Source organism: Notolepis coatsorum (genome assembly GCF_963971535.1).
Source record: "Notolepis coatsorum genome assembly, chromosome: 2".
Classification (NCBI taxonomy): Eukaryota; Metazoa; Chordata; class Actinopteri; order Aulopiformes; family Paralepididae; genus Notolepis; species Notolepis coatsorum.
Genome location: NC_140166.1, coordinates 37790631 through 37814002, shown reverse-complemented (window position 1 = coordinate 37814002; position 23372 = coordinate 37790631). Strand labels below are relative to the sequence as shown.

Below are 23372 nucleotides of genomic sequence, written 5' to 3'. Positions count from 1 at the left end.
GGTCCCGAACCATCCCTCCTCGATTTAGCCGACTTCCTGGCGAGAGAAGTCAGCAGCCTACGCTTGGATACATTCGTGCGGAGCACACCAAGCTCCAGAGAGGGACCTAGGAGAGTAAACACGTCCAATCTTTCGCCGTCGACTAAAGACTCACTTCTTCAACCATTATCTGAATAAAAAAAAAAAAAAAAAAAAAAAAAAAAATCTAACCCTAACTAACCATACTGTCATGCACTTGTCCTAATAAACTAACCTACACTGTAGCACTCAACACTTTGATGAACATTGTTACTCAGCTGATAGAGTTGTGCTCTTCCTGATGGCTTGTCGTACAGAACTTGTAAGTCGCTTTGGATAAAAGCGTCAGCTAAATGACTAAATGTAAATGTAAATGTAAACGATGGAAGAAGATCAGTGACTGTCATGCACCAATCAGAATCAGTACCGAGCAGTAAGAACCACAGTACCCCCTCGAGAAAAGAGAAGTGGAAGATGGTGTGCCCGTACTGCGAGAAGGAACACTGGCTGTCACAATGTGACCTGTTCAAGAAGATGAATGCAGAAGAAGTGAGTCAATGGATAAAGTCCAACAGGCGCTGTTACCGATGTGCGCGCAGTCACATGGCAGCCGAGTGCCGCCTAAAGAAGAGGTGCAGTCGGTGTGACGGAGCCCACCTAGATGTCCTACACGACAGTAACAGAAGAAAGCCTGCACCTGTACCATCGAGCAGCACAAAGGCAAGTGTCATGTACATTGACCCCGCCAGCAGCAGCGGCGCCCAGGTGCTCTTAAAGGTAGTCCGTGTAACATTGAGCCACCAAGATAAAGTCATGGACACTTACGCCGTCCTTGATGACGGGTCAGAGAAGACCCTTCTCCTCGCATCCGCTGCGGCCCAGCTGGGACTGCGGGGGAGCGAGAACCAGATGACGATTCGGACAATAAGAAGAGATTTAAAGACGATAAAAGGCGAGAATGTCTCCTTCACTATCGCAGCAAGCGGGCAGCCAGAGAGACGGTATAGGATTACAAATGCTTTCACCAGCCAAGAAATAGGACTATCACAGTACACCTACCCCATCGCCAAGCTGATGGATAAATATGTGCACCTGCGTCAACTACCTATCCCGCTCATAGACGGCGCAACCCCGACCCGGCTGATAGGCTCCGACCATGCAGACCTCATAGTCCCGATAGACCGGGTCCATACAGGACCCAGAGGCTGTCCTGCAGCAGTCGAGACCCGCCTAGGATGGACACTACAAGGCCCCCTCGCTAAATCTCTCAACCGAACAGCAGCCACTAGCTGCCTCCACTCCAGAGTGACAGAAGAAGACACCACTCTCCTGCAGCATGTCGAGAGGCTATGGACACTAGAGACAATGCCCTTTAAGAACGAAAAGAAAGACATTCGTTCTAAAGAAGACATTTACGCCATAAACCTCCTCGAGCAAGGGACAAAGAGAGTCACAGTCGGCGGAGTGATGAGATACGCAACTCCACTCCTGAGGCGAGAGGGAATGCCCACCTTTCACGCCACGAAAGAAGCTACGGAGCGGTATCTATTGAACACAGAGCGGCGCCTAGCCAAAGACCCCGCTCAAGAGAGTGTGTACCGCACTGAGATTGAGAAGCTAATCACAGCGGGACACGTAAAGAAGATTGACTGGCGACGCCGTGCGCTGCTCCGCGCCTCTCTGATCAAAGACGGCTTTGATCTCCGGCAGCAGGCCAGCAGCGACCCCCCAGTATTACGCAGCCTCTCCCCAGAGGAGAAGCCCTTACTGCGGTTACCATGGAGAGAGAGGATCGGAGATGAGCACCCAGCCATCTACCAATGGGAAGTCCTCCCCTTCGGAACCACATGCAGCCCGTGCTGTGCTACATTTGCACTGCAGAAACACGTCGCAGAGGACCCAGCAGCAGATGAAGAGGTCCGACACAGTGTGAAGAACAGTTTCTACGTGGACAACTGTTTACAAAGCGTTTCGACCCAAGAAGAAGCCGAGGCTCTCCTACTCAAGCTACGCGCCTCCCTGATCAAAGGCGGCTTTGATCTCAGGCAGTGGGCCAGCAGCGACCCGCAAGTATTGCGCAGCCTCTCCCCCGCGGACAAGGCAGCCAGTAGCGAGACCTGGATGGCGACCATCCCAGGAGAAGCCCAAGAAATGACACTAGGACTAGTCTGGCGCTTCAAAACAGACTCGCTCCACTATAGACACAAACCCCTGACCACGGAGCAGGGAAGGTCGACGGCGATACCGACCACCAGACGGAGTGTGTACAGAACACTCGCCAGACAATATGACCCGTTGGGATGTATTCTACCTTACACCACCAGGGCAAAGATGATTGTACGAGCACTATGGGACAAGGACCAGGGCTGGGACGACCCAATACCCGCACACCTTGCCTCCACATGGAGAGAGTGGGAGACGGAACTCCGCTCACTCCCAGGCGTCAACATACGCCGCAGCTACTTCCCACCCACAGTGAGGCCAGAGACATGCAAGATGGATCTACACGTCTTCAGCGACGCCTCCGAAGTAGCCTATGGATCTGTGGCCTACTTGCGTGCCCAAGAGAAGGGAGGAGAGATACACACCGCTTTCATCCTGGCTCGCTCAAGAATAGCCCCACGAAAGCAACAATCTATCCCGCGTCTAGAGCTCTGCGCAGCCCTAGCAGGAGCGCATCTAGCCACGTTAATCCAACGTGAACTCACCATCCCGGTGCAAAGAACAATCTTGTGGTCAGACTCTACGACAGTACTCACATGGATCAAGTCTGATTCATGCAGATACAAGGTCTTCGTGGGAGTCAGAGTCACAGAGATTCAAGAGTTAACAGAAGCAGCAAGCTGGCGGTATGTGGACACCAAACACAACCCAGCTGACGTCATCACCCGGGGAATGTCCCTAGATGACCTCACCCGTCACAACATCTACAGTGACGGACCAGAGTTCCTCAAGCTCCCGGAAGAAGAGTGGCCTACGCCCACCCCACGGGAAGCGAGTAAAGAGGAGGCTGAAAACAAGAAACCTATGTTCTGTGGATTGAGCACAGTCGCCTCCACAGACCCCAACATAGATGATTGCCTCACCCTACAGAGTGCGCAGATAAAGACATTCCTGTGGCACCACCCAGAGATTCAGCCCACCACTGACATTTCAGCAGCTGACTACGAAGAAGCAGAACTTCTTCTACTACAACGAGCCCAGAGAGACTCGTTCCCCGATGAGCTAGACTGTCTACAGGGAGGAAAGCCCGTCCCATCAGACAGCAGACTGCTCCACCTGGCACCCGAGAGTGACGCCCATAATCTCATCAGAGTGGGTGGTCGTCTGCGGAGAGCCCCCGACCTACCGGATGACGTTAAGTACCCGATAGTCTTGAACAGCCGACACAAGGTCACAGAGCTGATCATAAAGAAATACGACGAGGATGTGCACCACGCAGGAGCAGAGAGAGTCTTCGCGGAGATCAGACGTCGCTATTGGATACTTCAAGGGAGAGAAGCAGTGCGACGCTTCCAGCGAACCTGTCTAGACTGCCGAAAGTGGCGCGCGCAGCCCAGCATACCCCGGATGGCTGACCTACCTCCCTGTCGCCTCCGACTCGGCGACAAGCCCTTTCACTCCACAGGCATGGACTGTTTTGGCCCGCTGTATATAAAGAAAGGAAGAGGAACCGAGAAGCGGTGGGGTATTGTATTCAAATGCATGACCACCAGAGCGATACATATCGAACTCCTTCCAACCATGAGCACACTCATTCCTTATGGCCTTCCGAAGATTCACATCGCGGAAAGGAAAACCGTCTACATTGTTGTCTGATCACGGGACAAACTTCAAAGGCGGAGAAAGAGAGCTGAGAGAGAGCTTCCAAGCTATGGGCCCAGAACTTAAGACCCACCTCGCTCCATCCCAGATTGACTTCCAGTTTAATCCCCCGAACGCACCCCACTTCGGTGGAACCTGGGAACGAGAAGTACGTTCTATAAAGACAGCCCTGTACGCCGTGCTTGGGGCCCAGACTGTGGCGGAAGAAGTCCTAATGACAGTCCTCACGGAGATCGAGGGAGTATTGAACTCCAAGCCCCTCGGTTACGTCTCAAGTGATGTAGCAGATGTCGACCCAGTCACCCCCAACACACTCTTGATGGGGCGGCTGGACCCCGCGCTACCCCAGACAATGTACAGGCCTGAAGAAGCGAACGGCCGAAGAATGTGGAGGTACAGTCAAGTACTGGCTGACAAGTTTTGGAATAGCTTCCTACTCCACTATCTACCGTCTCTACAGACCCGCCAGAAGTGGGTAAAAGAGAGAGACAATTTGACAGAAGGAACAGTCGTCATGATTATCGACCAGTCACTACCCAGAGCTATGTGGCCGGCTGGCCGCGTAAGCAAAGTGATCACCGGTGCCGATGGCAAGGTCCGAGCAGCTGAAGTGCTCGTCCAAGGGCGAACTTACACACGACCCGTGGCGAGGCTAATAGAACTGCCAAGACTCCCAGACACTATCGATGACGACCATGACCCCATGACTTTGTGAGTTGACTGACCCTTACAGCGGACCTTGAGTGGTAGACAGTGCGGTTAATCTGTCTCTGCTTAGCTAATTAGGTGGGACTAATTAAGGGGCGGCTGTTGTGAAGGATCAGATTAAACCGAATATATATATTTATTTATGGATATATATTTAATAGTATTTGTATATCGTTTGATATCCCTTGTATATTCTTTGTACATATACACTGAATATCCCTTTAGTCTACTACAGCCCATAATAGTTCATTCTCTCATTGGACAAGAACCTGGCGCCAGCAGACAGGCCCCTTGAGTCAAGTTCAATAGTGCCGACGAACATGTCCCAACTAGCCCCGGTTCCGCGTAGGAATACGGCTACCGAAATACGAATGGTACTATTTGTTCACCGTGCATATAAATAGGGCGCAAGTAAAGTAGAACTTCCTTTTAGTCCATTAGTTCTTTACCCTCCAACCTAGTAACAGACGTGAAGCCTCACCCACGACCCACGTGTGGTGCAGTATGGCCTATTTTGGCCCCAGAATAGGCATTGAGACCTCGTGTAAATTCATAGCTGAATTGTCATAGTTTGGCACTGTACCGTCGAGTGGGACGTATTTCTATTAAGTTAATAATAGTCTATTATGTATGGTGCATCGTTCGGTTAGAGTTCTAAAGTGAGCAGCACCCCCATCGTTTCCTCGCGTTATCTAGAGTCTTAACCAAGCTGGGCAGACCACGCGTGGTGCTTTCATCCGAGGAGTTCTGGGCGAGGACGAGTGGACCTGCACATTGGATTACCTACCCGGACGACTGCTGAGCCTATACGGCATGGAATATCTATTTGCTTTGGGTGCTTTGATTTGTGGAGCGGATAACAGCCAACGCCAGTGAGTGTTGGAATTACCCCCGAGAGGAGCCCAGGTGAGACGGCGCTCAACCCAGACCGAGGCCGCCTCGCTTCTCCTTCGTTGTGGACCTACAGCTACCGTCTACAAGAGGGCCCAAGTGTATTCATCTGTGGATCAAGATCCTGCGGGCACTGTTTTCTGTACCTGAATTCTCCCCAGGAATCGTTGGCCAGATGGGATGCAGCTGACGGCTCTCCAAACCCCCCCCCCCTTACTGACTTACAACCAGCAGGACCCCTTTAGTATCCCGCTATAATCCTTAAGTACCATCGCTATAGTTTCCCTAAAGAACCAGGTTGTATACTTGCTTCCTGCGTAACCAGAGATTGGACATTCAGTGTTGATTTGCCTACGAATACTCATTTGCCTTACAAGTGCATTCAAATCATAAATGTAATTAAGTGAATGTTGTATATACCTTTTGCTATATTAAACCTTCGCCTGTTATATTTGTGTGGACCTGATTTCATATGTGGGAAAGTGTTCATCATACTTAGATATCGTGTACTGGATGGCCAGAAGTTAAAGTACATCAAGCGGTAGTGGTTTAATGATACCATACTTATCAATACAGTCAGGGAATTGTACCCCTCAGTTACAGTTAATATAACTGTTGTCCTTGTATCTTTACGCTAATAAAAACATTAAATAATATGTATAGGCTATAGGCCGTCGTTTTGCCTTAATAGCCTATATTCTCAAATGGCATTTAATGGCTATCCGCTGTGGGCTATCTCCTCGCTGACGGACCAGTATACCTTTATATCATATCATATTCCTATGTCTCCAAGGAATCGTGGGGCTCTGGGGAATAAAGGTTTGGAACCCCTGCTATAGCCCATCCTAGGCTATTTTATTTACAGTAGTCTATTTATGATTTGTTTCCATAGCCGGTCTCAGTTATGCTGTGGCTGAGATGAGTCGGGATTAATGAAGCTGATAGGAGACTGCTTCTCGGCTATACGAATTAAAGCCACGATTGAAAATAATGTACTTCCTTCTTGACAATAGCATATACTATAACAATAATACGAGAGTACAAGAACAATGAATCTCACTGCCATGTAGCCTACGCCTATGTGATCAATAAAAACGCGAACTTGAATTCCATCCTCATATCTATATGTTGTGTCTGTCCACTATGTTTGTTACTTTGTTATTTCCCCCCCCTATGTAAAGCAACCTTGGGTCTCTTGAAAGGCGCTATATAAAATGAAGCTATTATTATTATTATTATTATTATTATTATTATTATTATTATTATTATTATTATTATTATTATATTATTATTATTATTATTATTATTATTATTATTATTATTATTATTATTATTATTATTATTATTATTATTATTATTATTATTATTATATTATTATTATCACGTCTGTGCGGGAGCTCACAAATAGACTGTGTTAGTCTCAGTGAAGTTTCAACAGAGGTCATCTATTCTAACCAACAAATTGAAGTAGAAAGCATTTCGTTGTGACCAATCTTATTTGGAAACATGACACACAAAATAATAGTATTTCGCTTTTTATTTTAAACAATATTTAATCGCGTTTGGAGGTGGGTGTTCTGCGTCTGCCCCCCGTGCCAAACAAGCAGGCCAACCTCTTGTTCGCGCGTGAGCCCGTTATAATTACACTACTGTAGCTATTTTACAATTAACTATAATGAATTACGGGTCATACAGAACACGCCAGTGTTGAAACTAATGCATGGAAGCTTATTTCCGCGTTGTAGTCTTCATATTCTACCGCTGGGCGCCAGGTACGCATGCTCTGAGCTGTGCGTAGATATACGCACAAAGTCAAGCACACATTCAAATTGATAAGTCCCACACTTTGCTTAGAAATGATCGTACGCACGGGTTACGCACATATCTGTGCGTACGCACCATTAATAAATGAGGGCCCTGGTGTTTTCCTAGCCTTAGCATTCATTTCAATGCCGACTCTGTTGACACAAAGACACACATTCAACAATGTTTGACCACTCCTCCGGTAAAACACCATCCTCCAAGTTGCCAATTACATTAGTTTCACTTGAACTCACATGGACTCATCTGGTTCTGTAGTCGTTTGTTCTTTACCACTTTCTTGGTAAATATAAATATATATAATATTTCGTCATAAATATTAGTCGTCCTTTTTTTCAGTCGTCTGAATTCCGTCCTTCTAACTGGTGGTGGACTTGGAGGACCAGACGGCCTATATTTTGGACTCTATTCAACACTTTTTGGTGAAGCAGACGGTCTATATTCTGACTCCACTCAACTCTTCTTGGTTAAGAAGACGGTCTATATTCTGACTCCACTCAACTCTTCTTGGTTAAGAAGACGGTCTATATTCTGACTCCACTCAACTCTTCTTGGTTAAGAAGACGGTCTATATTCTGACTCCACTCAACTCTTCTTGGTTAAGAAGACGGTCTATATTCTGACTCCACTCAACTCTTCTTGGTTAAGAAGACGGTCTATATTCTGACTCCACTCAACTCTTCTTGGTTAAGAAGACGGCATATATTTTGGACTCTATTCAACACTTCTTGGTGAAGCAGACGGTCTATATTCGGACTCCACTCAACTCTTCTTGATGAACCAGACGGTCTATATTCGGACTCCACTCAACACTTCTTGATGAACCAGACGGTCTATATTCTGACTCCACTCAACACTTCTTGATGAACCAGACGGTCTATATTCTGACTCCACTCAACTCTTCTTGGTTAAGAAGACGGCCTATATTCAGACAGTCTATATTCAGGACAAGTCCTCAGTGGGGAAGTGATGGGGGTAAGTGAGGTCCCCGAGGAGCAGTTACAATCTGCAACAGGGAGTGGAAACGCCTCTAGTTCCCACTCAGAGTTTAATCATGGCACTTGTTGTCCAGCCAGCCTCCTGCCCTGCTTCAACGCATGCTTGTATTACATGAGTAGGTTCAGCAGGGGGCACTCTTTCAGGCTTTGCTGCACTGGTTACCCATATCACTAACTTTAATAACGATATATATATATTAGTGCTGTCAGGCCATTAAAAAAATTATCTAATTAATTACAGGATTTGTAATTAATTTATCGAATTAATCGCATTTTAATCGCATAACCATTTTAGGCCTGATATTCTATATTCTATAATCATATTTCAAATGGCATGTGTCCAGATGGCAGAATTCAGTACTGTATCTAGAAAACCTTCTGTTTAATCATCTTCCATTTATTCATTTGCTTAGATTTTTCAGGTCTGGTCAATTTTAGCATGGTGTTATTCACAGTCAAAGATAAAAAAAATTATTTAATTGATATTCTCATTTGGTTCATTACAATTTACTCAAGCCTAGTAACAGACACAGTATTTCTGACACTGGGAATACATTCCCTGAGATCCATAGATGTCCCTAGAATCAGATACATGCAAATGGGCCATATAAAAAAAAAAGTCTGTAAATGTATATTCTACGTTCTTATGGAATGAATGAGATAAAAAAATAAATAATAATTTAAATAATGTTTTTTATTAATTTTGAGTTAATTTTCATAACGCGATAATTTGCTGTGTAATTAATTAATCTAATTAACGCGATAAACTGACAGCCCTAATATATATATAAAATGATAGTTACACACAGATTTATAATTATATGAATTAGCGCAGAGATTGTGTTTGCTGAACAAACGGAACCAGAGTAGGTGGGGAATATGTCCCCAGGGGCGTCCCATGGGATTATGCAAAAATATTTGTGCCACTCATGTCATTGGCTGGCTGGTAAGTAGACTACTGTAGGGTTCAGCAACCAATGGCTGTTTAGGGGTTACCCATAGTTCATATCTAGCATTATATTAAGAAAGGGAGGCCCTTAAACACCCCTGCAGCCAGGGACAATGTGACCATACTGTAACACCTACTGTAACACCTACTGTAACATCTACTGTAACACCACCATGCACAATGTGACCTACTGTAACACCTACTGTAACATCTACTGTAACACCACCATGCACAATGTGACCTACTGTAACACCTACTGTAACATCTACTGTAACACAACCAGGCACAATGTGACCTACTGTAACACCTACTGTAACACCTACCGTAACATCTACTGTAACACCTACTGTACTGTAACACCTACCGTAACATCTACTGTAACACCTACTGTAACACCTACTGTAACACCTACTGTAATACCACCAGGCACAATGTGACCTACTGTAACACCTAGTGTACTGTAACACATACTGTAACACCTACTGTAACACCTATTGTAACACCTACTGTATAACCTACTGTAACAATGTGACCTACTGTAACATCTACTGTAACACCACCAGGCACAATGTGACCGAATGTAACACATACTGTAACATCTACTGTAACACCTACTGTAACACCTACTGTAACACAGCCAGGGACCAGTGAGGGCCCCCATTGTCACTTTCCATCTTTTCCGGTTCATTCTCAAAAGAGCTGTAATATTAGCATTTAATAATAAAATGATAGTTCCCTAAACGTGAATTAGCTGCCTACCCTACATCAGACACTATCATTTTTTATTCTATTTATTTTTGGGCTTTCTGTATATTTCACCCATCCCAATTTAGTCGTTATGCCAATTCCCTTCCTGGTCGTTGTGCGCATTGGCCCCCTGTCGACCTGGGGAGGGTGTAGAACCACCACATGCCTCCTCCGATACATGTGCAGGGGTGCGTTGCTCATGGGACGGGGTTGCACGCAGAGAAAGCGGCTCTGTGAGCAGAAGCACGCGCACGCACATGCACACAGGAATGCGCTGCACTCGACTGATGTGCCAACTCGCCAAGTACCTACATGGCTACTTTGCATAACAATAGCGCAGGTCGTCAGGTGTGTTCAAATACGTTCTCAGATACATTCACACAAAACGTGTGAATGGAATGTGTTACATTCCATTCCTAGAGGCAATCAATCAAAGTCTTTAGTCTGTGCGCACGCGAGGGAACATTTATACGTGGCGTCATTAAAACACAGTGCAACCAGCTTTTAAATCACCAACGCACACCTGTACATGTGGAGTCGCCAGCCGCTTCTTTTCACCTGACAGCGAGGAGTTTCACTGGGGGAACGTAACGCGTGCAGAGGTTCACGCTATTTCGCCTCCCTGCTGAACAGGCGCCCCGACCGACCAGTAGGAGTCGCAGTTTACAGCGACCAGTACACATACCCCACCAGCTTCCCACCCACTAACACTGCCAATTGTTGGATTCGCCCGACAATATCATCATCAACAGTTAGCATACTTCAAGGTTTGATTTGTTCAGATTTTGAGTCTCCATATTATAACCATATTATCCATATGATCTATTTATCCACACCAGGCTGAATATACAGTACATGCATATATTACTGTTTGCATACCTGTATGCATATATCTGTATATATCCCTTACCTACTCTTACTAGTTATACCACTAGCCAGTATGGCTTACTACTAGGGCTGTCTTAAATACTTCGAAGCTCCGAAGCTCCGAAGCTTCGTTCGATGGCACAAGCTTCGAACATAAAACAAAAATATCGAAGTTTATATAAATTCTTTTTATTTTTCTTTGCCTCCAAAATCTTGCGCCACCATTCCAATGAAACGAAAGTAAGCGGCGCCTCGACTCCACCTCTCTACAACAAGCACGTGGAGATTATCTGTGTTGAAAACAACAAGGACATATGCAGCAGACATGTCGACGAACGTGCAAGCTTTTGTGCCAGCACAGAGCAATTTGCATGTTTCATTGATTAACGCCATTACCTGCTGTGCTGTAGGCGCAAGCAGAGGTACAGTAAGGTACAGTACTTCAGAAGTGATGTACAGTGACATGTGAATCTGCCTCAACATTATGCTCCGCGCATTTCATAATCAGTCAGTGTTAAAAACGTGAAACATAATAACCTAGTTTGTTTATACTTCAGAAGTGATGTACAGTGACGCGTGAATCTGCCTCAACATTATGCTCCGCGCATTTCATAATCAGTCAGCGTTAAAAACGCGAAACATAATAACCTAGTTTGTTTATACTTCAGAAGTGATGTACAGTGACGCGTGAATCTGCCTCAACATTATGCTCCGCGCATTTCATAATCAGTCAGCGTTAAAAACGCGAAACATAATAACCTAGTTTGTTTATACTTCAGAAGTGATGTACAGTGACGCTTGAATCTGCCTCAACATTATGCTCCGCGCATTTCATAATCAGTCAGCAGCCTGCGTCCTCCACTGCTGCCGCTTGCTCCTTGGATTTCATTTGGGACGTGGGACGGCTGCCGCTTGCCTGCCGCGTGGGGGCGGGGGGTCGCGGCCAATCAGAGAAAAGCTGAACACAAGTTGGTTGCCTTTAAACCAGGAAATGTCTTGTTACAAAGACTTCATTTCCTGCATTCTGGTGCAGGCATTACTTTTATTTGTACCCTTTAAATGCCAGTGTTTGTGATGGCATCACAAATTATTGTTAAAAAACAGGCTAGCATATGTATGATTAGCAACAACACTGATTTTGATGGATTTTCAGTTTTTTTGTAATGTCAGATTGAAAATAATACAATCTTTTATTCAACTTCAGCCCTGATCATAACACCATATTAATTTTATAATTCTAACCCTTTAAATGCCAGTGTGTGTGATGGCATATATTTGCAATATATCAAATGCAAAGTAGATTTTTCTGGGGGGGATTATTACAGGCTAGCATGTCAATGATTAGCAACAACAGTTTTTTGTAAGGGTCCCGCCTCCACCAATCACATGCGGCTCCTTTTGTGTGTGTGTGTGTGAGAGCAAGAGAGAGAGAGAGAGAGAGAGAGAGAGAGAGAGAGAGAGAGAGAGAGAGAGAGAGAGAGAGAGAGATAGTTCTCCAACTTGTGTGAGTTGCAGTGATCTCCTGGTTGTTCCCCACCTAGGTTATCTAACTATTGCGCTGCTGCAACTAGAAACACTGTCCTGGCCTGCTTCTAAGTTCAGTGGCCGGACTGCACAAAAAAAAATAAAAAAAATAAAAAATTTGATTACATTTTTTTTAACACTTTGATTGCCTAAGGCTAAATTCATGATATACCATCCCTTGCCAGCTCTATTTGTCTATGGAAAAGTTCCCCTTCTTTGCAGGGCTATAACTTTTTAAATTCTATTGCTAAATTGCCATTATTAGGGCCCATTCAAGGTCCTATATGTATTGTTCATTGTGTAGCAACGTTAAACTTTTTCATTCACATATTCATAGTAAAATATGGTCTAAAGTATAAGTATGTTTTGGGGGCGGAGCTGAGCGATCATGGAGTAGACGTGTTTCACATGAGCTCCCTTCTACCGTGCTGAATATACGTTTCTCCCCATTAGTCTTTATTTTATTTTTATTTGTTTTTTTTATCTGTTTGCTAGGTCGTCGTGTTTAGTTTACTGTCGGCGACTTTTTTCGACTTTCTGCAATGACGGGGGTGGAAACCAGAGCCATGAGCGCCCCAACCAGCAAACCACCACCACCGGGCCTGGCCGCATCGTCGCCCGGTGTCGGGGAGATAAGCGAAGCTGTGCTCTTGGTCATGACCAAGCTACACGCAGACTCTGAGACATGCTTCGCTGAAGCACAGAAGAAAGTGTTGGCGGATTTTTGTGTCAACCTCCATCGTGAGATATCAGAAGAAATACGGCTGGCGGTAGTCCAGCTGATAGACAAGATGGAGTCGATGCACGCTGTCTCCTCGGCTAATGCTAACGAACTAGCCATGCTAACGACGGAGGTATCATTACAGGGCGAGAAGATGGTGGGTCTCGAGTCCGCCCTGCTGGCTAGGCAGGCTGAAGTCAACAAACTACAGTCGGCAATGGAGGAGATGCAGTCCCGGGATAGACGCCACAACGTCAGGATTGTTGGAGTACCGGAGGCCAGCGGTGAAGGCCGTCTCTCTGAGACCATGCCCGAACTGCTGCAGAAAATACTAGGAACTGACGTCCTCCCTTCGCCTCCTGTCTGTGAGTCGGCCTACAGGGCGGGCAGGTTTTCTCCCGGCGTGAACAAAGAGCCGAGGCCCATCATAGTCAAGCTGAACAGGCTTCAGCAGAGAGAACTCATCATGCGGTCGGCTCGTACCAGAAGGGGTAATCTGAGGCTTGGCGATCACAAAGTGGCCATTTTCGAAGACTTTACGCCGGAGGTTCAAGCACAGAGAGGCGAATACAAGGTGGTCCTGTCTAGGCTATGGAAACTAGGCCTGAGGCCCACGCTATTCGCTCCCGCGAAATTATCTGTGTTGGAGAAGGTCGATGGTCTGCGTTCATTTTGGTCGTTGGCTAAAGCGAAGGAATATCTCGCGGGGATACCCGAGACGGTTGCTTGATATCTATGTCGGGTGAGTGACTTGGCGGTGTGGGCCTATATACATTGATTAGGCCGACTATTCACAAATACTTGCTGTCATGCCCAGACACTCTAACTGTCCACTGCCCATCCAACTAGCGGGACTTCCCAATGACTTCTGTTACTTGCTAATGCTGACCTCATGATCGTACGTGTGTATCGCCTCTTTGGAAGCTAGCGAGCTAGCTGAACAATGTACATAACAAACTCTAACGTGCTATCCGGATTCATCACTAGCTCACGCGCTAGCCTCGGGCTAGCTAGCGGGCTGCGTCTATCGCCTGCGTGGAGTAGTTCGAGACCCGTTAATAGTGACGCACTTTGGTTGTTGTTGCTGTATAAGTGTGATCGGCTCGCACAATCCAACGGTGGTCGGGTCCTTAACTAAATTCTTGTATGCTGTTATTTTTATATCCATGCTGTTTTAAGCTTTGGGCTCCGGTAGGAGAAGATCGGTTGAATATGTATATAAACAAGATATGATAACAGGTTTTGTCAGATATTGCCTATTATCATCCCCGGGTTAATGAATGTGTTTAATTGTGCCTGATCAGAGGGACTGTTACAGATGTGCACTTTGACCATAACCCCTTTTTCCCCTTCTTATTATTGTCGTTGTTAAATGGCATTTGTTTGCACAATTTACCTGGAACCCGATCCTACCTTAGACTAACGGCTGGTATACTCTAATTTAATTTTGTTTCGGATTTTTCCTTTGTCCATTGGTGCTATAACATTGCGTCGTTAATGCGCAGACTCCGAAATAGATGGTTGCAGGGTTGATGTTGAGTTGTTATATAATAATGACTATATTTAATTTTTTTTTTTTTTTTTTTTTTTCATTATAAGTTATCTCATGTTAAGTCCTAGGCTCACGGTGGTTTTCGACCGATATCTTTATTGAAACAATAGATGATAACGGGTTGTGTCAGATATTGCCTATTACCATCCCCGGATTAATTAATGTGTTTAATGCTTTTCTTACATAGGTTATGTCATTTCAGCCGTTGTGCCTGATCAGAGGGACTGCTACAGGGGTGCACTTTGACCATACCCCCTTTTTTCCCTTTCTTATTATTGTCATTGTTTAATTGACATTGTTCACACAATTTTGCACAATTAACCTGTGACCCGATCCTGCCTTAGACTATCGGCTGGGATGCTTTAATTTAATTTTGTTTTGAATTTTCCTGTACCCATTTGGGCTATAACATTGCGACGTTGAAGCGCAGATTCGGAAATAGATGGTTGCAGGTTGATGTGGAGTTATTATTTAATAATGGCTATTTTTACCATTATGGTTGTCTCATGTTGGGGCCAAGGCTCAGGTGGTTTTCGACCGATATCTTTATTTGAATTTTATTTTTATTATTATTTGTGTTTATTGGACTAGTGGGGGTTTACTCAGGGGTTTATCTAGAGGGGGGTTGGAGTGGGGAGCGTCTTATTGGATCCATGTCTCTAGTGGGAAGTGATAGGAAGATGACCATCCTCAGTGGATGGGGCATAGGGTGGGGACTGGAGAGTGGGTATAGGAGGGCTTATAATAGGACGGGTGGGTTAGGGTTTAGAGTAGAAGGAGGGGGGGTTGTAGCTGGGGTGGTATTTTTATGTGTTTTATGTACTGTTGTCTTATATGTGTGTAATTGTTCCTCCTCTGAACTCCTGGGATTGACCGTCTGGGCCCGCCTGGATCAGCGCCTCTGTACTCAGCCTGGCTGCACTGGTATGTTCTCTACGCATTTAGACAAGCTCGACCATGGCTAAATTGAATATTTTAATTTGGAACGCAGGAGGGCTTAACGCCCCACACAAGCGTGCCAGTGTCCTTTGGCTATTGAAGAGGAGAAATATTGACCTTGCTCTCCTTAGTGAGACGCATTTATTGGTAGGTGACGTGTCAAGACTGGCAAATCGGCAATATCACGTTATCTCCTCATCCTCAGCCGATGATAAGACGAAAGGAGTCGTCATAGTTACAAGACGTAACCTTGATATCAAAGTCCTGGATGTATGGTCGGACACGGAGGGAAGGATTACTATAGCAAAAGTTGAATTCTCGCATAGGAAGATGGCTATAATAGCATTGTATGCTCCTAACACATTTGATTCAGCGTTCTATAATACAATCACGAAGAATATGTTGGAACTTAATGGATACGCTCTCATTGTGGGTGGCGATTTTAATGCGTGCTGGGATGCGGAGATGGATAGGTCCGGGCCCTCTGAAACGAGCGACCAAAAACGGGCCTCTAAGGCCCTCAGGATGTGGGCCCAGGACACGGGGCTCACAGACCTTTGGCGCTTATCCAACCCCACCCTCAAAGATTACTCTCACCTGTCAGCCAGACACAAAAGCTTCTCTCGAATTGACTATGCATTCGCGTCCCCTAATATGTTTGATAGTTTCGATGTCTCATTGGTTCCCTTGGCTCTCTCAGACCACAAGGGGATTTTCCTTACGGCAACCTTTGGCAGGCTCTCCGCAAGATCTCCCAGATGGCGTTTTAATTCGACCTTGCTAAAGAACGATGACTTCTGTTCTGAGTTCAGGAGTAAACTAGCTGAATTTTTTCAGATCAACGTTGGCACAGTAGAAGACCCTAGGGTCCTGTGGAACGCATTGAAAGGATTTATCAGGGGTCATGTCACACTATTTGCCTCCAATTTGCGAAAATCCCGGTCAAAAAAGCTAGAAGGACTGGAAACATTATATGCGGACCTATACGCATCCTTGCAAACTAACTATAGTGAACGACTAAACACACAACGTAAGATAGTCAAAAAAGAAATAAACTCCATACTTAAACAACAGTCTGAGTTCTTGATACATAGGACAAGACAAAATTACTACTTTCACGGCTCCAGACCTAGCCATCTATTGGCAATGAAAATACGCTCAAATGATCATTTCTCGGATATCCCCTCGATCAGGACGAGCCAGGGTGCAGTCACTACTGATTCGAAAAAGATCAATGACACTTTTAAAGAGTTTTACTCACAGAGGGTAATCTTGATGACTCTAAATTTGAATCGTTCATTGGCGGGCTTGAGATACCCCACATTTCTGAGGAAGAGGCCAAGGAACTGGGGAGACCGATTACTCTCGTGGAATTGAGGGAGACGATTGTTGAAATGCAGAGGGGTAAGGCACCAGGCTGGGATGGTATTCCACCCGAAGTGTATTTAGCTTTCTGGGACCAACTGGGTCCATTGATGCTCGATATGATCAATTACGCTATCGAACAAGGGGAGTTCTCAAGAGATGTCAATATGGCGTTGATTTCTTTACTTCTCAAGAAGGACAAAGATCCCAATGATTGTGGTAGCTATAGACCCTTGAGTCTTCTCGGGGCCGATTTAAAAGTGTTTGCCAAGGTGCTGGCCCGTCGCCTGCAGAGATTTATGTCTGTATTGGTACACTGCGATCAAACTGGTTTTATCCCGGGGCGTCTGGCTGCAGATAATCTTAGGAGGCTGTTGCATGTAATCGATAACAGTAAGGACAATACAACTCCATCCACAGTTCTGTCTTTGGATGCCATGAAGGCGTTTGACAGACTTGAGTGGTCATACCTGTGGAAGGTACTTGAGGTCATGGGTCTTGGGAAGAGTTTTATTTATATGATTAAAGTCCTGTATGCCTCGCCGTCTGCGATGATACTGACAGGCAAAAACTGTTCCACACTCTTTCCAGTCTCCAGATCTTCTAGACAGGGTTGTCCTCTGAGCCCAGGACTGTTCGCGCTTTCCCTCGAACCTTTGGCCCAATTTATTAGGCAATCGGAGGACATCGTCCCCATAATGGTCAATAATACTCCACACAAAATTGCTCTCTATGCGGATGACCTGCTGATTTTCATGGACGACCCCTCCCGGTCGGCCACAAAATTATTGAGGATAATCGACGACTTTGGTAAATTGTCAGGCTTTAAGATTAACTGGAACAAATCAGCCTGCCTACCTCTTAATGAGCTGGCCAAGGCGGTACGACTACCAGCTGATATCCCCATAGTAGAACATTTTAAATACTTGGGCATAGAGATATTCCCCACGCTGAACCAAACTACTAAGTACAACTTCACGGGTACTTATGATAAAATACGCCAGGATCTAGACAGGTGGTCGTCCCTTCCTAACTCCTTACAAGCCCGGGCTTCCATAATCAAAATGAACATCCTGCCTAGGATAAATTTTATTAGCTCAATGCTCCCCCTGCCCCCTCCAATAGACCACTGGCGCAAGGTACAATCGATGGTATCTAAGTTTATCTGGAATAACAAACGCCCGAGAATCAAAAGGGCTACTACTCAACGTAGAAAACAAGATGGGGGCCTCGCAATCCCTGATTTTAAACTTTATTTCTGGTCCTTTTCACTGAGACCTCTGATGTGCTGGCTAGACCCTGTAGAGGCTGTATCGTGGCGCTCCTTAGAAGCGGCGGCGGTATCTCCGCTAAGATTGCAGGATGTAGTGTACTCCACTGTCTCTATTTCGAAATGCCGGCTGAGGTATGGACCGATCATAACTCACGTGATCCAAACGTGGCGTAATGTACAGAGGTCGTGTGGGGTTAAATGCCCATGGCACCTGGACTCTCCAATTTTTAATAACCAGCAATTACTTGTTGGGCACAAGCCGGTTAATATTCCTCAATGGCAAAGGAGGGGAGTGCATACTCTGGAGGATATTTATGATAAGAACGGCCTCCGTGCGTTTCAGGACTTAAGAGAATTTTATGATCTTCCCGGCGAGTCCTTCTTTCTTTACCTTCAACTAAGGTCAGCACTGAGGGCGTATGGCGTACCGTGGGCTCAAGCTTTGCACCCACACCCCTTCCTCAGGCTCATAGTGGACAGGACGACATCCAGAGGGTTTGTCTCAGACTTTTATACGCTCTTAATTCAATCCACGTATAAAAATGTATCATTGGATACAATCTGGCGTGTGGATATCCCGGAGTTGGACCCCGAGTTTGACTGGGATGATGTTTGGGCAAATGTGGCATTATCTTCCCGCAACCCCAATCACCAGCAAATTAATTTTAATTATATTCATAGGACCTATCTTACACCTAGGAAGCTATTTGCTATGGGACTGATAACCGACTCTCGGTGCACTTTGTGCTCTCAAAAGGCCACTGGCACTTATATGCATATGTATTGGGATTGCCCACCAGTGGCCCGTTTCTGGAGGTCAATAACGGACAAACTTTCAGATCTGTGTGGCTTAACTATCCCATTCACAGCTGTTACGCTACTCCTGAACGATATAACGACACTACCCGCGTCCGTACAACTGAAAAGGGTTGTCCTAGCGGGCGTCACAGCAGCGAAGAAGCTTATAGCAATGAGATGGAAGGAGCCTGAGAAGCTTACAATGATTAACTGGTCCCTAACTCTATTGGATGTGATTTATCTTGAGATATCCACGGCTCGGGTGATTGGGGTAGGGCAGGCTGGCATTGACCTGTGGTTCGCAGCAGCTGAGAAGGTAAAGACCGCCCTGTGTGGCTGAGCGGGGTTGGGGCGCTTGATCGGGGGGGTCCGGCGGTCTCTGGGGAGGGGGAGGAGGAAATGTCTTGTCTGTCTTGGTTTTTGTCTTGTCCTTCTTAACTTTGACTGGGGGGATTTTAGGGGGGGTTGATATTTAGCTATTCTGCGCTATATGTCAATTCACATGCCATCTCCCCAAGGGACTAATATTGGCAGACTGATTGACCTGTCAACCAACTTGGAGGAAGATTTTCTTTCTTCTTACACTTTACCTTCTGCGAGTTTGGCAGTCTTGAACATGTGTAAGGGACCTAGGCTATCTACAGTAAATCTGCGGCAACACTCTCGTAAACAATCTTTTAAGTCACTCCACTTTGTAAAGGTGGGGAAAGGTTGGCATGTTTGAAGACCTTTTGTTATTGAAGTAGCCATCTATATTTGATAGGTTGGACGCTGTTTCTTTTTCTTTTTGTCTTTATAATTTATTATTCTGTATTATTCTGTATTATTATTGGTTGTTATTCTCCTGTGAAGTTATGTTTTTTGTTACTGTGGTTATTGTGTTGTCTTGTTTCATGTAATTAATAATAAAAAAATTTGATCAAAAAAAAAAAGTATAAGTATGTTTTCATCTCTTTCTGCAGCTTTCTCCAGAACGTGATTTATAGCCCCAAATGCATTATATTGATGATGAAATACAGTTTGGTAGGAATCTGTGCGAGATCAAAAATTTCAATTGGACGTACTTCTAGAAGTTTCTACGTATCATCTGATGATGACCAGATGGGCGGGGGATCGTTTATAATTCCGTGGGCAGCGTTATATCATTCATCTAGTGTGGGTGATATGATCATCAGAGCAGTTTATATCAAACACGTTCAAAAATAACGCTGAATCTTACCGTATCTTCCTCGCGCCGTTGGACGATGAGCGTGGAACTGAAATATTCCTATTATGGGATGTAGAAATACGCGATCTATTTCCAGGTTGTATAATAGTATATACGTCCAAATCATGTTGTTTATCGAGTTATTGGCAACGGATCGCTATGTATTGTGTCGAGATCGAGTCCCGGGACCTATAGAGAGTGCCCGGAAGTAATATGGACGATCAGCACTTCAACCACATAACTTCCTGTTTGGCGCTTCTGCCGATCAGCCACCAGATGGCGCTCTTGAACCGCTAGAGATTTGAGAGGAGCTCAGAACTGTGTGTGAAGGCTGCGGATGGAAAATATGATTCCGATCACAGATTTTTGAAATATTGATATTAAAGACGAGTTACGGCGTCCTCGGCAACTTGAGCATGGCGGGGAAGGACGCCTAAACACGTTTTCGGCACTTAAAGTGTTAATCATCTGGCGTTAGCTTACGTTAGCTCACTGTTCAAAACGAAACGTCCCATTAAACTAAATAGTTCACTGAGGCGTTGTCTTAACGTTATATAGCCGGCTAGCAGTAGCTACAGATAGCTCCCGATATCAATGTCTTATAACACTGATTTGATGCGTATTCGAGCTGAGGGCATGTTGAATGTGATCAATAGGGTCCAGCTGCAGCTCCGGAGAATCCTGGCCGTAGCTGGAGGCTACTCGAGTACACACAGACAGTGGAGCTGTTTGCAGATAGCGAGCATTTTGACTTGTTGCGTCGTGGTGATGTCTCGCAGATAATACAACTACAAGTATGATTATATAATATACATATTTTATTTAAAAAAAATTATATAAAATTAATTAAAAAAAAAAAATGTATCAAAAACGATCGATATCGGATCGGTATCGGCCGATATGGCTCAAGACGATCGGTGATTGGTATTGGTGGCAAAAAACGTGATCGGGGCATCCCTACTTACTACCATAATTTATTTATACTTATTACATGGCGTTTTCACATTCGCCGAAATGCTTGCTTGTGATTGGTCAACAGCCCCCCGACTGCGGTCATTATTTTTCGATAATGACCGCAGATTTTTCAATAATGACCGCAGAGCGCAGCTGTTGGCAATCAAGCCCACTGACACACACTGCTGCCGGCGATGACAGGGGGCGGAGCGCCGAGCGGAGCCCGAACACAGCGGAGCCAGAACAGAGCTGCTGCCCGCGCGATAATAATAATCACTTTATTTGGGCTGACAGAGCCACAGAACAACTGCGATTTGTCAAATGAATTAGGTATATTGTTAGTAAGTTAGCCATGTAATAAGCGGGATAATGTATAGCCTACTCGGTCATTGTCGCAAAATAATTGACCTTCACTCCGTTTAAAACACCTCGGCGCGGCGCCTCTGTATTTTAAACTCTGTGTCGGTCAATTATTTTGCGACAATGACCTCCTAGCCATACATTATCCCTTACTTGTATCACTGTAGTGTACACAATAATACTGTAGTCGTGCTGTACATACATCAGATTAGCATTATTACTCAGTAGTACTAATTTATATATATATATTCCAGTTGAATCACTTGTACATTGTATATCTAATCTATTAACCCTTTCACTCCCACACTACCAAATGGTTAACCCTTTCACTGCGACAATACAGAAGGTTAACCATTTCACTGCCACGTGACAAAGGGTTAACCCTTTCACAACCACACGACAGAAGGTTAACCCTTTCACTACCACACTACAGAAGGTTAACACTTTCACTGCCACACGACAAATGGTTAACCCTTTCACAGCCACACGACAAAGGGTTACCACTACAGAAGGTTAACCCTTTCACTGCCACACGACAAAGGGTTACCCTAAGTTTTGTAGCTCATTTCTGCATTGTACCTCACTGTTACTCATTTTACTCTGTATTGTATATTGTATATATGTATATTGAATATAGAATATTCCCCTTTACTTACTTTTTACTTACTCTTACTTACTTTTTTACTTACTTTGTTTTTTACTGTATGAAGCACACTCAGGGGCTCATACAGAAACAAGCATGTCATTGTAAAATATCTGTATTTTATTGTGACAAATAATAAAGAAACTTGAACTTGAAACTAACCCTTTCACAACCACATGACAGAAAGTTAACCCTTTCACTACCACACTAGATACGGTTAACCCTTTCACTGCCACATGACAAAGGGTTAACCCTTTCACAACCACACGACAGATGGTTAACCTTTCACTACCACACTACAGACAGTGTGGTATTAAACAGTGTGGTAGTGAAAGGGTTAAAACACCCCTGTTTCAGTGTAGCTGGCATGATTTTTTTTCGTAGCCGCAGTTTGCGAAGACGCTCTCTGATTGGCTAGCCCGTGTACAGCTAAGACCCTCTCTGATTGGTTTAGCTCTGAAGGGCTCTTCCGCCTTGTACATATATATTCTCTGCTTCGAAGTGGTTATGCTTTGGCCCTCTTTCGAAGTGGGTTATGCTTAGAGTTTATCTTTAGAGCAGGGCGATGGACCACCAGCCCTGATTCCAAACTCTAAGCATAACCCACTTCGAAAGAGGGCCAAAGCATAACCACTTCGAAGCAGAGAATATATATGTACAAGGCGGACATTTCTATCCCAGAGCGTCTTCGCAAACTGCGGCTATGAAAAGAAATCACGTGTGTAGCTGGCCTGTGGACATCCAAGATGGATGAGCTCCATCCGGAAGCTGTGCGGGCTACAGCTTATGTTCTGGGTCATAGACATGAGCAACAACAACTGGTACTGAGCAGTGATTCCGTGCCAACGCTATGCATCAGGCTATTCTGTGGCAGTTTTTTTTGGCTGTAAAAAGATCTGGCAGAGAGCCAACACCACCCGGCAGAAAGCCAACACCACCCGGCTACTTGTGGAATCTTTTATTCATCAGGTGTTCCGGCGCTGCAGGCAGTGAATTACACATTAAGACACAGTGTCTTAATCTATGCAGTCCTTTAGATTTAGGTATTTGAAACTGACCTAAGAATAATAATAATAATAATAATAATAATAATAATAATAATAATAATAATAATAATAATAATAATAATAATAATAATAATAATAATAATAATAATATTAAGTACCATAATAATAAGTATGAGGAATACTGAAATGTATTATTTGAGTAGGA

At 44.8% G+C, this 23372-nt stretch overlaps 1 protein-coding gene across 1 annotated transcript in view; it reads right to left on the bottom strand.

Annotated features, from left to right (window-relative positions):
* Positions 1–23372, bottom strand: part of LOC311224144 (electrogenic sodium bicarbonate cotransporter 1-like) — a gene marked incomplete at its 5' end in the record, with an annotated part of 219271 nt that overhangs the window by 126407 nt on the left and 69492 nt on the right. The window lies entirely within an intron of this gene.